This window comes from Miscanthus floridulus, chromosome 15 (assembly GCF_019320115.1).
Source record: "Miscanthus floridulus cultivar M001 chromosome 15, ASM1932011v1, whole genome shotgun sequence".
In the NCBI taxonomy this organism is placed as follows: Eukaryota; Viridiplantae; Streptophyta; class Magnoliopsida; order Poales; family Poaceae; genus Miscanthus; species Miscanthus floridulus.
In genome coordinates, this window is record NC_089594.1 from 54,910,327 (window position 1) to 54,926,377 (window position 16,051).

The 16,051-nt window shown below is 45.4% G+C and overlaps 1 pseudogene; it reads right to left on the minus strand.

The window, feature by feature from the left end:
- Positions 1-12,627: 12,627 nt before the first annotated feature.
- The window catches only part of LOC136508969 (bidirectional sugar transporter SWEET13-like), a 39,951-nt pseudogene continuing 36,527 nt past the window's right edge, over positions 12,628-16,051 (minus strand).

Genomic DNA, 16,051 nt, shown 5'->3' on the forward strand with positions numbered 1-16,051 from the left:
GTACCTATGACAAGCCCTTTCTAGGATCTCAAATCCATGACCAAAAACCGATTGACCAAGAGGGATCAGCGACCCCTCGTGGAAAAATCCCTCGAGCGCCCAGGGCTAGTGATGGTACCCTCCTCACAAGGCAGCGAACAAAAACCTATGCGAAAATGACCTTACCATGATTCCAGCACGTATGATCCAGGCCCACTCAAGCCTAAGTGTCTACATTTGGCTAGAGGAAAACGCCCCATGATCACATCGCTTCTTAGGATGTAAGGTCATAACTTGTTCAGCGAACGGGGACGCCCAGACCAGATAAGGTCAAAATGCAAATGAAGCAAAGGATTTTGTGCTGAAGGGCGACCTTCCCATCCCATAGGAACAGAGGACTACCTCCTGCACAAAAGGTCTAGCTTTAGAAACAAAACCATGCAGCCAAAACTAGCGGCTCGGGGCTTGGTGCGACTTCGATAGAAGAATGAAAAATTAGAAGAACACATTCCACGGGTGCAAGCATTACATGCGCGAGCAAACCATGAAAACAAGAAAGAAATCCAACGCCACCTCAATAGATGACACCACAGGGAGTGCGAACTATGAGTTTGGCTAGACAAGGTGGAAAAGAACACATTGAAGTCCCCTCGCAGCATCGCAACCCCCCAAGATCAGAGAGCGCACGGTGGAGAGAAGGGTAAAATGGCCTCCGGCGAGAAATATCTTGCCGCATCATCACGATGCCACGATAGGGCATAGTGACAAACACCGCCCTGGGTCCATCATCCAGCGGCCAGGGAGTGACGAACGTTCTCTCTAGAGAACCAACTCACTGCCTGCACACTTTGATGACCCAGGGCAGGAGGGCGAACCTTCCCCTAATCAACAGCCCTTATGGTTACCTGTGCTACTCAGGCATAGGTAAAACCAAGGCCGCATGATCATGGAGATGACCTCCACGTCATCTCATCCTCCCATGCTCACAAGATCCCTTCTAGCAATAGCTATCGGATAGGGTAAATTGTGTCTCTCTCTCCCTTTCTATCTATCTCCCCCTATCTATCTATATCTCTTATTTCCACACTCACCCAATGGGAGGAGGGTAGCAATCCATGGTCATAGATATGATCATTTAAAATAGGAGAAGGCCCCCGCTTATAAAGTTTAGAAGTAGACTGAGCACCTCAAGACTCCCTCATCGCGTGGCAAACCAAGGGAGGTCACGACTGGTGACAAATACCTACCTAGGTCACAAACCCTAATGCGTGGCACACTGACGCGATGAGGGACAACGGTCACGTACCTCAACACTAGGACATCCTGACGAAATGGAACACAGTGACCACCCAACGCATTGAATGCACCAAGCCCACAATGGGTTAAGCAGCGAAGCTCGGAAGAAGCCACGACTATGAACCCGTGGTCCAGCACACACACACGGATCAACGCTTTCATGATGACTTCGTGGTCATAAAAATGCTTGGGGGCTACTATTAGGGTCTTAACCTCGGGTGTCTCAAGGCACCGATTAAGTTAGCAGGCCGCACATCGATGCAATAGTTAGCAAGGACCCAAATGACTGAGGCCTAGCAAAAGCCAAGTAGAGTAGGTCAAGCGCTGAAGTTAGGGGTGTTCACAACCCCTTCCTTTAGCACAGGGCATGCGGTGCTCAGGTGTGCGACCTCTCCCCCATCATGACCCCTAAAAGAACATGGAGAGGTTGAGCCCCACGCAACATGCCCGCTCTGACGAAGGCAAGCATGCCGCACTGACCCCGCAAGGACCATTGTGACAGCGGTCACCTTGGTTTGGTCAAACACCATTCCTATGCCATGCTGCACCAACAAGACAACACCGCCCAACGGTGGCAACAGGTACGAAACCCACCGTCCGAATATGGAGCGATAGGACGCGTGTATGATCCCACCCACTATAGGATAGGATCCATGGCAAGGGTCTCGACCATGAGACCTCCTTGGCTCATGGAATGCCCCAACCCCAATGTTCGGGGTCGTGGCCCTTAGACTCATGAAGCGACTAGGCAAACAATGACCTAAGGCAACTACCTACAATGGGTACGACACTCCAAGGAACCTAGAGACAATGGCGAAGACCATGGCGGATGCCGTGTTGCACATGATGGCTGATGAACCACCGATGTGCCTATAGTGCCCACCACGGTCAGCATGGTAGCACCACATCTCGCTCTACCGCAACATGGCCACAAGACCATGATGATGGCCACACCTAGATGAACACCAGAAGATGGCATAGCTTGCAAGCCAAATTAGTTAGGACCTCCCTCAGGCTCATGACCCTTCGATTGGGGGAACTCCTCTTTATATCAAGCCCTGGCCCTGTACTCTATATAAGGGCAACCAGGGCACCCACCTCAAGAGATTCTCATTCTCCATGCTCTACCATTCCATCCATAGCAGTAGGGCTCCTGGAGCTTATCTTCAGGCTGCCCCTCATCTAGAGTAGGTTCTACCACCTCTTTCACCATTCTTGCACACCCATTGTAAGAACTTCAGAGCATTCAAGCGAGGAACATGCACTCGATCTTCTCTAAGACTAGACGTAGGGCTCTGGCCTGAACCAATATAAATCCTTGTGTCTATTGGATGCCACCATTGTCTTCCTAGAGCAGCACAGCAATCATATAAATTTACTAGTTCGGTTTACGAAACACCTACACTACTGGAACTGCCTGTTGACGTCACCCCTACTCGCGCCTGGGCATGAATCCAGGAGCCCACAAGACAAAAACAGACACCGCATGTCATTCATCAATACTATCTAGGTAGTCATGATTTCAAACCATCGAACCTTCTGTGATAAACCTTATCACTCCACTAGTGTCTTGCTAGTGAAAATTTTAAAGGATCATTTTGTCTATAGGGTGCAGAAACATTTCAACAATTATGCATCCTTTGACGGTTGTGATCAGCCCAACATAAAAACTTCATTCCATTATATACAAAAGTACATTATGTAGTATTTCTCTAATCTCTAATGTCTAGAAGGACTCATCTCCCCAAGGGGACTCATGTCAGACGGTTGACAAATTGCATTCAGTCAATCAACATGTGTGAAGATGACAGAGTCTCCTCCCACAAACACAGTAACAATACCAAGTCTTTTCATTTGCTCTAAATTCCTATCATGGATAAAAATATCGCCACTATAATAGTCTTCAACAATTGTAACAAAGCAATCTTTACCAAGCATATAACGAACTACAGCTTTAACAACGATCCGTCAGGGCTATTGATGAACATGACATCCCCAAGCAACAAGCACCCCTTGTACGATACCTGACGACACTCCTAGCTGCTAAAGCGCAAGCTTGCTGACGGAGTAAACATGGGCGTTGTGGTACGACGACATCTCTTTGTATACATATAGAACAAAAAAACACAAGGAAAAAAATTATTAAAAAACACATATGAAACACTACACCATGAACAAGCAAGAACTAGCACAAAGTAACAGAATATTGCCTAGGCCATATCTTAGCCTCGATTGATATCATGACTAGAATAATGACAAACAAACTAAAACTCACCTCAACAAGGACGGTCACTATTGTTCTATGGGCAACAGCTACTAATGAAGTTGTAACACTGCCTCCTTTCCTTAGCTAGCAACTTGCAAGTGAAAAGTAAAAGAGACCAGGAAGGACACTTACACTTGACGCAGACGCTAACAAATGTTAGAAGACATGAGTCCCCGTAGCGTTACTAATTACTAACAAAATAGATTCAAAATATGAGCAGTCAGAGTAGTAGTCGAGGGGTTGGCGTGCTTTCCTGCTCTGATTACGAGAAAGTCTGGCACGTTAAATACACAGAGCTGCGGACTTTCTCGTTATCGGAGCAAGAAAACACGTCAACCCCTCGACTACTACACTGGCAATTCGAGTAGTAATGGCGACAAGCAATGGGAATGTACTCGAGCGATGGCATGTACAGCACCGACTATTACTCCAGCGAGGAGGAGGATGATCCGGAGTACTGCGACTCATTCAGCGACGAGTCTAGCAAGTCAGCGAACACCAGAGCACTAGCGAGGACGACGTTTTTTCTCTTTCTCTAGAAACTCAAATCCCCTCAGAATCCATGACTTTTTCCAGGTTGAGAAATCTATGGGGATATCAATAACCCATTTAGTTATTTATGAAGGGTTTTCCATCCCCGGCCCTATCTTCCCCTTGCTTCCAAATTATAGGTCTTAGTTCAAACAGCCACAGATGCAGTCACACAAATAAAAATAATAATCGGCAGATGCAGCGCAACAACCTCCAATGAGTAGGTTTATTTTTTTGTAAATTTTAGGTGTACAATTCATGCATCTTTTAATTATTTATTTATTATAATCCTCTTTTAGTTTTATGTTTATTTATATTATTATGAAAAAACAAAAAAGGCAACAACTAACTCATTGGATATATAAACAGGTGCACAGGAGAAAAAAATAAAAAGATGGATATTAGGTAAGTAACATTTTGCCGTGATCATTTCTGATTAAAACATAGAATAAATTCTGGTCTCTGCTAAGCACCGCGCCAAGCAGTCCCACCAACACGCCCCGAAAATTTGATTTTGCACCACGCCGAGCAGTCCCACCAACACACACTGAAAGTTAGATGTCTCTCTTTTGCCCTCCGCATGGAAAAAAGGTTTACCACGCCATCGATTTCAGACAAGGGCATTTGTGGTAATGCGATGGACACATAAAAGCACAAAGAGTCACTGTATCTGCCTTCATCTAGATTCTCTAGCCGCACCGTCTCTCCTCTAGCTCTAAATCCTAGTCCCATGGCCTCCCTCTCCACTCTCTAGCAGCCCCCTCTACCACCCCGCTCAGGACCCTTGGTGCTATCGGCACAGTAGCTTGACTCCTTCTCGACTCTCTAGCCGCACCCTCTCTCATACATTTCTAAACCCTAGCCTTGATGACGGTACAAGCCAGATTTGGATCCCCTACCTCGACACCTGCCACGACCGACTGGATCTGAACCCTAGCTAGAGCTAGATCTATTACCCCTTCGTCATCGTCGGCCGCACCAGCTCCACGACCACAATGACAAGATTAGATCTGAACACGGACATGGACTAAGAGGTATCCAAAATCCTTTTATGATGTGTGCTCTACTTTAGAGGCTGAACCAAGGATATGTAGATAACGATGGAGTTACATATTTCCTATAGTCGAGTGTAGCTAACATGCGCTTTATTAGATTAATGACTTCTGTATAAGCTGTAGTTACTAGTTAGGTACTTATTTGCATACTCTTACTCTGTTGTGTTGACATTCTGTAGAAGCTTTAGTTAATAAATGCTTTTGTAATCTAGAAAGATGGAAGAACTTGGAATACGTGTAGGCCAAAAACCTGTCTCCAAAGGCAAAAAAGTCAAGCACAAAGGGTAGACACGGTGAAGATATGGAATATATCCTAGAACTAGGGGAGATAGTTGAGGGATTTGATGTTACAGATGAAATATATTCAAATTTAGAAGATGCACCAGTACCCCTATCAATTGAGGTGCTTGTTCTATCTTGTATTTAGTTTAGAGGGGGGTAGGTAGCAATGCAATGCTTTACTATTTGGATAGCAATGCAATTTGTGCATGCTTGCTGCTTAAGTTTGTATCTCCAATTTTAGTGTCCGGGTTGAAGGAGCCATAGAGGAGGCTCTGCCAGTAGGACAAAAGGCAGTGCTGCCATGAGTCTTGGGTGAAGGCACTCCAAGCGAGTGAATTCAGCATGACCAGGAGAGTTGGCTCATGGAGTTCATACTCGAAGGGCTGATGCTTGTAAAAGGGTGGAGTTATCAGCAGTATGTGAACATAATTCTCCATCACCATGGACACCTGTACCCAGGGATCAATTCAAACTTCATGAATTGACTAGAGACATTTGTCGGGACAGCACTCTACCAAGCCCTATGAGAGACTGCCCATGGCCAGATGATGATAGCCATGCCAAAGAGGAGCCCTCTGAGCTACCTAGTCCTATGAGAGACTACCCATGGCCAGATGATGATAGCCATGCCAAAGAGGAGCCCTCTAAGCTACCTAGCCCTATGAGAGACTGCCCACGGCCAGATGATGATAGTCATGCCAAAGAGGAGCCCTCTGAGCTACCTAGCCTTGTGAGAGGTTGCCCATGGCTAGATGATGATAGCCATGCCGAAGAGGAGCCCTCTGAGCAAACTCCCGTATCCACCCACCCGAAAAAATGAAAGTTTCCTAGGTTGGTAATACCTTATAGATCTCTATCAATCAATTTGCATTAGCTATTTGATATCCATGTTACTTTTCTAATAATCTGAATGTATGAAAACTTTATTGTACCATTGCCGAGAAGTGCAAGGAAGCCGAGGCTTCAAAGTCATGGAATTTTGCTTGATAAAATGAGCAAATCAATGGAAGGATTGAGGATGCCCATCTCTGTTGCCATGGGGAACTGAAGGCCACATGATCTAGTGCAAGCTGCAAGGTTTACCTCAGAGGCAGGTGTAGTAGTCAGGCATCAAATACCAATTTTGACACATTGGAAACATTACAAGAAGCCCTCTGGTGTCATCCATTATAAATATTTTGTTGAGAGGCTAACTGTATGTATGGGTATCCTCTCTAGACATTCAACTCTACTTTGAGCAACTTTAATGAATTTATTTTTCATTCACACTACTATGTGCAGTCAAGGCTAGACATTGACAAGGCTCACCCACCAACACAAGAAGCTTGCTAGAATGTATTGCACTGTGGGGTACGGTAGGAATGCTACAGGTTGAAGCAAACCTACTTTAATTGTGTCCCTACTAATCAGATCCGTACAACCTCTCATGTCCTATCCATGAGCGATGAACAGTGGTGTGGACTTGTCGAGACTTGGTTTTACAAACTTTTCATCTTGATTTTATGTTTGGTGTACTATTCTGATTTAGTTCTATTGTTTGCTTCGTGTATGATTGTATGGATGCTTGTGTGGTGCTTTATGATTATGTCTAGTCGGTGAGATATACGTGGTGATCAAGAAGAAGAAGAAGAACGTTGAAGATTAAAGCTTACTGAAGGATTGGTATTTTAAGGCAAGTATAGCATGGGACCATCCTTGTTACCTATTCACCTTTAATCATTTAATTCATATTGCATGTGTCTACCTTGTTGCCAATAAGGATATCCTAGATATTTGATATCTTGTACCTTGACACCTATGGGATATGCATTGGGCAGTATGATGCTAGTGCTCAACTGAAACCATGATCTTGTAACTTGACTAATGGTATATGCAATAAACATTAAAATATGACTTTTTAGCAACATGGAACCTGGGAGCTAGAGCATTGGGCTCTTTTTTGGTTCTCTAGATTCCTCTCCCTAAGGACTTATCTATAAGTGATCATCTGGGACTTACAGTATAGCTATGAGGGCTATATGGCTCTGGATTTAGCTCAGTATGAGGACCTTTCCTAGCTTGTTAGTGGTTACCTTTATTGGCGTAAGAATGGCTTGACGAATCGGGTATAGTGCAGCCTCTGTCCCCATGTGTATAGGCTACATGTCAATGTGCCATCGGGAAGGGGGGCTCTACATCTGTTTGCCGAGTGAATCTAATGGCCCTAACTTGTTAGACGAACCTTTAAAAGGCTTCATAGTGAACCATGCCGACCTTCCTAGGTAGTGGTAAAGAGGTTGATCACCTCGGGCGAAAGGGTAAATCATGACTCACAGTGAAAGTGTACAACCTCTATAGAGTGTAAAACTGGTGTATCAGCCATGCTCACGGTCATGAGCGGCCTTGGAACCCTTATGGAATAGATGATGAACACTAATGATATGGATGATGAAGATGCTCACTAATTATTACTGTTTATGTTGTTCATTATTCATGTTTACCTGATCATGTGTTTATGGGCTTGTGATAAACTTGCTGCTACTCAACTGCTAAAATTGTGACCATTAAAAGCTAATCGTTGTTAAACCAGTGTCAGCCTTTTGAGCCTCATGAACCCCATGTTATATATGTTGAGTACGACATGTACTTACATTTGCTTTATATTTTTCAAATATTTGGATGAAAATCCCGGATGGGTACCAGATTGCTAGAGTTTGGAGGAATTAGACTTGTGGTCAACCAGTCAGTTGTCCCTATGGATTTGGAGTCTTCGCCTGAAGATCGGAGTTGTCTTTCCGCTACATACTCTGAGGTTATAATCTTTATACTAATACGCTATGTATTTGTTTACACCAGAATTTTGAAGAAGAGTTACAGGGGTTCAAAAACTCCCGAAAATCATGTCATCATCAAGGAATCAGCTGCGTGGAGATCGGAACTAGTTGATTCGGATGCACTAGATTCGGCTTTCTTTAGATAGCGCTAGCAGATGACGACAAAGACTACAATCGGCGCTGGGACGAGACATACTGGACTCTACAAAAAGGGAAAGATTAGAGTCCAAGTTATCTTAAATTAGGAATATTTTCATTATACCAAATATTGTATTGAGTCGTACTCAAGTAAGGGTCATGTTTAGACTCCGGGTATAAATATCAAACCCTGGCTAATGTAAAAGCAACAATCAATCAAATACAAAGTCAATTACTTTTTTTGGCTCCGGCCACCCCTTAGGAGTAGGAGTAGAGTAGATCTCGGCGAGTTCTTCAGTGAGTATGGCTGCATCGATCTGGTCGACCTCCACTACTTGTCTATAAGTACCGTCATGGTTTATACCTCTGTTCATATGGCTGCATCGATCCGGTCGACCCCCACTGCGACTCTGGTATAGGCTAGTTATCGATTCTTGTCTAATTCAAGTATGACCTATGTGATTCTGCCTCACACCCCACTACTTGAATTAGATCAAGGTCAAGTTATTAGCTCTACCTTAGTATGGCAGTCTTTGGTAGATTTATTAAGTTACCTGATGAGGACATCGCCACGCTGGACACACCGACGCCATGGTCTTCCCCAAGTTGCAATTCATTTCCAACTCAGCTGCCACGTCGTCCTCGGATTCAGCAGACATGTCGTCACTGTTTCGATCATAACTTACTCATACGACATCAAAACGGGCCGTTCTTGGATGCGTTGGAAAGGGGACGACGACGCCGTCGTTTTGGATCTGGTCCCAGCTCTAGAAGGTCCGTGGATCATTTCTGTGTGATCACAGCAAGGTGCTGCGTCACCTATTTGGGCCAACTTGGCCATGTATCGTGTCGGGCCTTAAGCCCAAGTTGTGGGCGCCCAACCCCTGGCCGTCCCCAACCCTAGGTCGAGTCTTAGACTATAAACACAGCCACCGCCGCTGCTACACAATTGGGTTTTGTTTAGAGTTTAGTTTTCCATCGAGAAACTGAATCGTTCATTGTAACTGTGGTGACAAATCCTTTTACAGTGATCCAGGGCCCCCGTTCTTGATCTCCTCCACTGTGTCGATTAGTCCTTTGGAACCGAGTTCTTGAACCCTCTATTGATATTCGCGTCATTCATATTTGCAATTTCAGATTGCGTGTTTTACCTTCTTGCTTGTGCTCTTCGATTTGCTTGCAGGAAAAGCCTTCTTGGCGAGGTCAATCAAGTTGTGCTTGGTTGATAACCAACGGAGCAGTGGTGTAACGGTTGCAGGGTTCGAATCATGTCTGATTTGAAGCCAGATCGCCAACGTCGAGATCTCCACAAATCAAACTTACTGGCTACCTCTCGGAAGATCGGGCCTGTACTCATCATTACCGATATTGCTTATTGCTTTCATTGTTTATCTAATTACAACAATATCGCTCTGCCCGATTGAGATTGATCTGGATCGGCCTTATATCTTATTTAACTCATCATTTGCTAATCTAAAACTGATCTAATCTACATCTTAAGCGATGAGTTATGTTTTTTATCGGCTGTTTTGCGTCAATCTTAATCGTGCATAGTGTGCAGTTAAGGCATGTCCGATCTTGAGTAGATCTATTAGTTAATGAAAACCGTTCCATGGCCCGTCATCATGGCCTATGGGATTCTGCCTCTCACCTCACTGTTGGCACCGTAGAGTGGGGATCGTTAGTTTGTAGATATGTCCCTGAGAAGGCATGACCTTAACTATGCGCTATGCCTGAATCGGCTATTTAGCCGATATCAAATGCTTTCATGAACATTTCACATTACGAGATCATTGAAGTAGAGATAAGTTGAAAGATGTGTTAGCCCCATGATCTTGTTATGGTATTACGACCTGCATGATTCTGCCTCATGCCCCACTGATATTAGTAATGAGTTAGGGTCGTCGAGTCTATTGTTGTTTCTATGGCCTGCAAGATTCTGCCTCATGCCCCACTGGTCATGGCGATAGATGAGATCTAACATGTTCATTAGATTTATCTTTATTAAATGCTTAAGAGATGTTGAGTTGTTTCTTTAAATAAAAGGAGTTCGGTTACTAGTAATCATTGGCTCAGTATAAACCAATCATCATTGATATCTTATTGTCATTGATTAATATTTGCTTAAATAACATTTATCCTGAATGATAACCGATCCTTCTTATACAACCCCATGAGCTTTAATCGATTCATTCTTGTGAACATGCTAGGATTGGCTATTTAGTCGATTTCCTCTCATATCGGCTCTCAGAGCCGCACATTCGGGACTGTCTGGCAACACCGGCACGTTTCACCCTTAATTACTGATAAGCTTTCTCTCCTTGTCAATTGCAGGGTCAAATTGACTGGCACATCTCGAGAGGATTGCGCAGGATCGACCACCCTTGCACTGAAGCCAGGCGGATCTGCTCCATCAAGCGGACCCTTTCGGCTTGCTGTGTGTGTCCTCGGCACGGAGGCGAAAATTCTATGTCGACAGTATTTAAGCATTGTCTATTGATATTACATTTATTTGTAGTTATGTGTGAGATTTGACTTCCTGGGCTCGCATATGGTGCATATCTGGTTTTATTCTTAAAACTAGGTGCTACAAATAATAATATGACACGTGGTCCAATAAAGAAGTGATACATGATCCAATAGCAACACGACACATGTGCTAGTAGAAAACTGACATGTGGAACAACAAGGAACCAACACGTGGTCTAGCAAGAACCTAAAACGTGCAAGAACCAGAGATGGTCACGTTGTGTAATAAGAAGGTGACACATGCCTGAACCATCTGCAATGCAACCGGCTATAGCATGTACACGTGGAAAGCATCTCCAACGAAAGCACCTACTAGCATGGCAGCCCCTTGCCACGCATGCCAAAACATTTCTATGACGCATGCCAAAACATTTCTATGACGTTCTATTTTTTGTCACAGATCAAGCCACTACTATGATGATTTATGAAAACTGTCATAAAAGTTCAAGTATGATGCAACTTCTATGACGAACCATTTTCCGTCATAAATTCGTCATAGAACTGAAGTTATGACGAATTTGGCTCCTTCAGTGACGAAAGCTATTCGTCATAGAAGTGGATATTTCGAGTAGTGCCACCATCGGACGCCTGCGCCATGCGTGCCTCCGGCCGCCGCTCGCCTACTGAGTGCCTCCCGCGCCCACAGCCTCCGCTAGCCTACGTCGCGCGTGCCCCAGCAGCCACCCGCCACCCGCCTCAGAGAGCAGCGCGCGCCCCCTTGCCACCACCCACCTATGCCGCACGAGCGCTCGGTGCTGCTGCCCCAACCTCACGCCGCCTGAGCTGAGTGCAGTGTGTGAGAACCGGCCTGCCGGTTAACTAGCACACGCCAATGGCTGTCCACAAGACAAGTAGTATTATAGACGCGCGTCCACAACAAGCATCTGTCAGATAGCACAAACGCGTATAGAGAATGACACGTCTGCTCCAATTACCAATACTACAGATGCGTCTTCACTATACGTGTCTATAACCAAACACACGTCTGTAATATGGAAACTAACTACAGACGTGCCTTACCAACAAGCGTTTGTACCATAGCAAAGACTTGTATAGTGAAGCACGCGTCTGCTTCAATGGTCTTTACAACACGCGTCTGTAACCCCTCACACATCTGTGATTTGTCGTCTAACTACAGACCCGTGCCTCCAACACCCGTTTATGGTCTTATTACTGACGTTTGTTAACACGTGTTGACCCCGGCGGTCCTAGCAACCAAGGTCGGCGACTTACTACATACACTTATTGGGAACGCGCGTCTATAAACTCGTATCATAGACGCGCGTTTGTCCGACGTCTGTAGGGGTCGCTGGTAGCTATGATGTTTTGACATAGTGTTAGCTTAAATTTCACACCAATCTACCCCAACATATATGACTTTAGGTGGATACATGGGTATCCAAATGAGCCCTAATTCAGCTTTGTTCTATGATGTATCCAGAGGAAAGTGTTTGCGTACATCTATGTTGACCAATAGAAGAAAAAAAAATAGATAAGGTACAGTACATTAACGTGCTATAGAAAATTCTTATGATTATTTTGAGGGGAATGAAATTCCTGGTTACATGAAAGCACATTACTAGAATTGCATATCTGAGAATTAAATAAAGCTAACGGTTGGATAAACGTGTATATGGCGCACATGCTGGCACACATATATAAATGTAAAAAAAAGGGTCTGATTAGCTGCTTGTGCGTTCGGACTCCACTCGACGCATGCTTGCTTGCGATGGGGGGCCTAGACCACGTGGACGGCGGGGCTGGGGCGGCACACGAAGACGTCGACCACGTCCCTGTTGGGCAGCATCGCCGACGCGGCTGCTTCAGCAGCGCAGCTCCTGGCGGGAACCGCCGCCACGCCATCTGGGTGGCTCGGTGCACCCCGGATCTCCTCTCGGGGAGGGTGGGGCTGAGCTTGGCGATGTTGACAAGGACGTGCTCGTCTGCAGCAGAGGGAAGCTTGCCGCCGGCATCCTTGCCCTCGGCAACCGCCACCGGCGTCTTGTTCAAGTACAACACGTAGAGCACCATCTGGACCACGCCAAAGGAGAACCCAAGGACGTTTGGAAGCTGCAGAGATATGATCATAGTTTATCATCAGTAAGACTCATCATCACGAGACACATGATGGTTGCAATAAATTAAATTAAATGGTTACCGCGCCATATTTGTCCTTGATGAGGAGGCCGTAGAGGAACCAGACAACGGTACTCACTACTGGACTCAGGTTCTTTGCCGAGTGCCTGAGGCACTCGGCAAATGTCAAATTGCACTCGGCAAAGCCTTTGCCGAGTGCGGCACTTGACAAAGAAAACACGCAAAAAAATGATCGGCAAAGCTCTCTTTGCCGAGTGTCTTTTATCGGGCACTCGGCAAAGAAAAGCGGCCGTCATGGCGCCGGCTCCGTTGACGGTGGCTTTGCTGAGTGCCAACTTGTAGGCACTTGGCAAATATTTTTTTATTTTTTTAAAAAAAAAATCTTTGCCGAGTGTCAACCCGGCAAAGATTTTTTTATTTTTTAAAAAAATTTCTTTGCCGAGTGCCCACTGGCCGGCACTCAGCAAAGTTTAATTTTTTTTTTAATTCTTTGCCGAGTGCCGTCTTTCCGGCACTCGACAAAGTTTGAATTTTTTGTAAAAAAAAAAATTCTTTGCCGAGTGCCCTCTGGGCCGGCACTCGGCAAAGTTTGAATTTTTTTTTTAAATTCTTTGTCGAGTGCCCTCTGGCCGGCACTCGACAAAGTTTGAATTTTTTTTTAAAAAAATCTTTGCCGAGTGCCCTCTGGAGCCAGCGCTCGGCAAAGTTTGAATTTTTTTTAAAAAAAAATCTTTGCCCAGTGCCCTCTGGCCGGCACTCGGCAAAGTTTGAATTTTTTTAAATCTTTGCCGAGTGCCCTCTTGCCGGCACTCGGCAAAGTTTGATTTTTTTTTAAAAAAAAATTCTTTGCCGAGTGTCCTCTGGCCGACACTCGGCAAAGTTGGAATTCTTTTTAAAAAAAATTCTTTGCCGAGTGTTATGGTCATGGCACTCGGCAAAGCTGGAAAAATGGTTTTCCATCAGCCCATTTTCCCAGCTTTGCCGAGTGCTGTGACCATGGCACTCGGCAAAGGGGTTCTTTGCCAAGTGCAACACTCGGCAAAGTGACCCAAAACGACCATTTTTAATTTTTTTACATTCCATCATGACAAATAAATTCATACAATCATATATCTCATCCACCACATATATATCTCATCCATCACATATATATATCTCATCCATCCATACATCCATCCGCACATATCACATCCATCACAATATATATCACATATATAATAATAAGTGCTCAAGTCCATCCAAATAAATCCACAAGTCCATCAAAGTTCACAAGTATATCAAAGTCCATCACCAAGTGAACAACAAATGAAAAAAAATACAACGTGCACTCATCTCGGCCACTGCGACTGTGGTGAAGGCCCAGTTGCATCATTCGGAGGTGCATGAGGTGGATTATTCGAACTACCGTCAGATGGAGACTGCACAAAGGAGTAAAAATTGCATGTGAGACAAGATTATTTAGATAGTTAATCTAGGAAGGTAGAGGCCATACAAGCAAAGCACAAGCGAAAGAAAAAAAACTTTCATACTCACAGGAGTAGCTGCAGTTGTAGGACGCGAAGGCGGAGGTGGAACCAATAGCCCAGGTTGTAGAGACAAGCCCACATGTTGCCCAAGCCCTTGTAGGAACTCCGTAATGTCCATCAGCCTCTGCGCCTGGGCCTGCCGCTCGGTCCGCTCGGCGTCCAGCTAGGCCGCCATCTCCTGACGTTGCCTCATTTCTTGTTCCAGCCGAGCCTGCAATATTTCACTCCAATATTTTAGTAATGCAAAGATAATTAAGGTGTGTAAAGATCAATGTATGACGAGTAAAATAGGAATAACCTCGAGTACGTTGACTCGATGTTGTGCAGCGGTCGGCCGTGTGCGAATGGCCGGGCTCTCGCTCGTGCTCCGTGCTCAGATCTGGGAGAGAGAGGGAGTAGAGGCCGTGTCGATGACGCCATCGCCAAGCCAAAACCGCCCATGCTTCTTGCCTTGCCCCGCCCTCATGACGGCCTCTCCATCGAAGTACTAGGTGCTCGGATCGTGGTCTGACCCATGAAGCGACCTCGCCACCTTAGTGTACTCACTGATGCGGGAGTGGACGCTTAGGTTCGTGTATGCCTCAGGCGAGTCCTCCAGGTTGAAGGAGACATCGGACGTCGCCTTGCCCTTGTGGGCCATACACCATGCCTAGAAGTCCGAGCAAGCCTGACCACTATGTGACACCGACTACGAGAAAGACAGCACAATGATTACAAATCAGGTAGAACTGAGCGTCACAATAGATAAATGAATTCGCGTACCCATGCTTGTTTGTATCCGGTGAGGCTGTGGCTGCCTTGATGGTGTGCTGGACCTTGCATCTGCAAACGACAGTCCTGGGCATCCCTGTGCATCTTGAGGTATTCCTCTATGAACCACCTCTCCACCATCATCGTCCAGCACTCAGGATACGCTTGGCACCACCAGGGAATCATCTACTCGTCATCAAGTATTGGACATATAAGAAGATCAAATTAAACCAACTTAATCTCAAAACGAATCAATATTGATGTTCTTCATTTACCTCAAGGTACTACTCCTGGGTCAGTTGTATCTCTCTTGCATCTTTCTTGGTTTTCCTCTCTCCAAGCTTCGACCCGTAGTAGGTTACGATGGCCTAGATGCGTGCCTCGTGATGCATGTCGGTGATGAGTTTTTTACAGGCTTTGGTAGTCACCTGCTCCGCCCTGGCCTCAAATCCCTCCTCACATCTGTAATAAGTCTGCATACAAAAGTGATATATCCATTCATTATTTCAAGAAAAGTCCAATGAATGTGACATATTGAGCAATGTTGTGCGAGGGAGACTTACCCAAAGCTCTGCCTTCACCCGCGCCGCCTTGTTGGGGTACTCCACATCGGTGGTGATGGCGTAGTGGTCAAACGAGTAGGTCGGCTCCGTCTTCGATGCATACATGACAATGCCAGGGAAGTGTTGCATGCACAGAAGACCCAGGATGTCGTTGACTAGCTGTGCGTTACCACCCGACACAACCACCCAGTTCCTGCACAAGTGATTAAGAAAAATTATTAGTTTT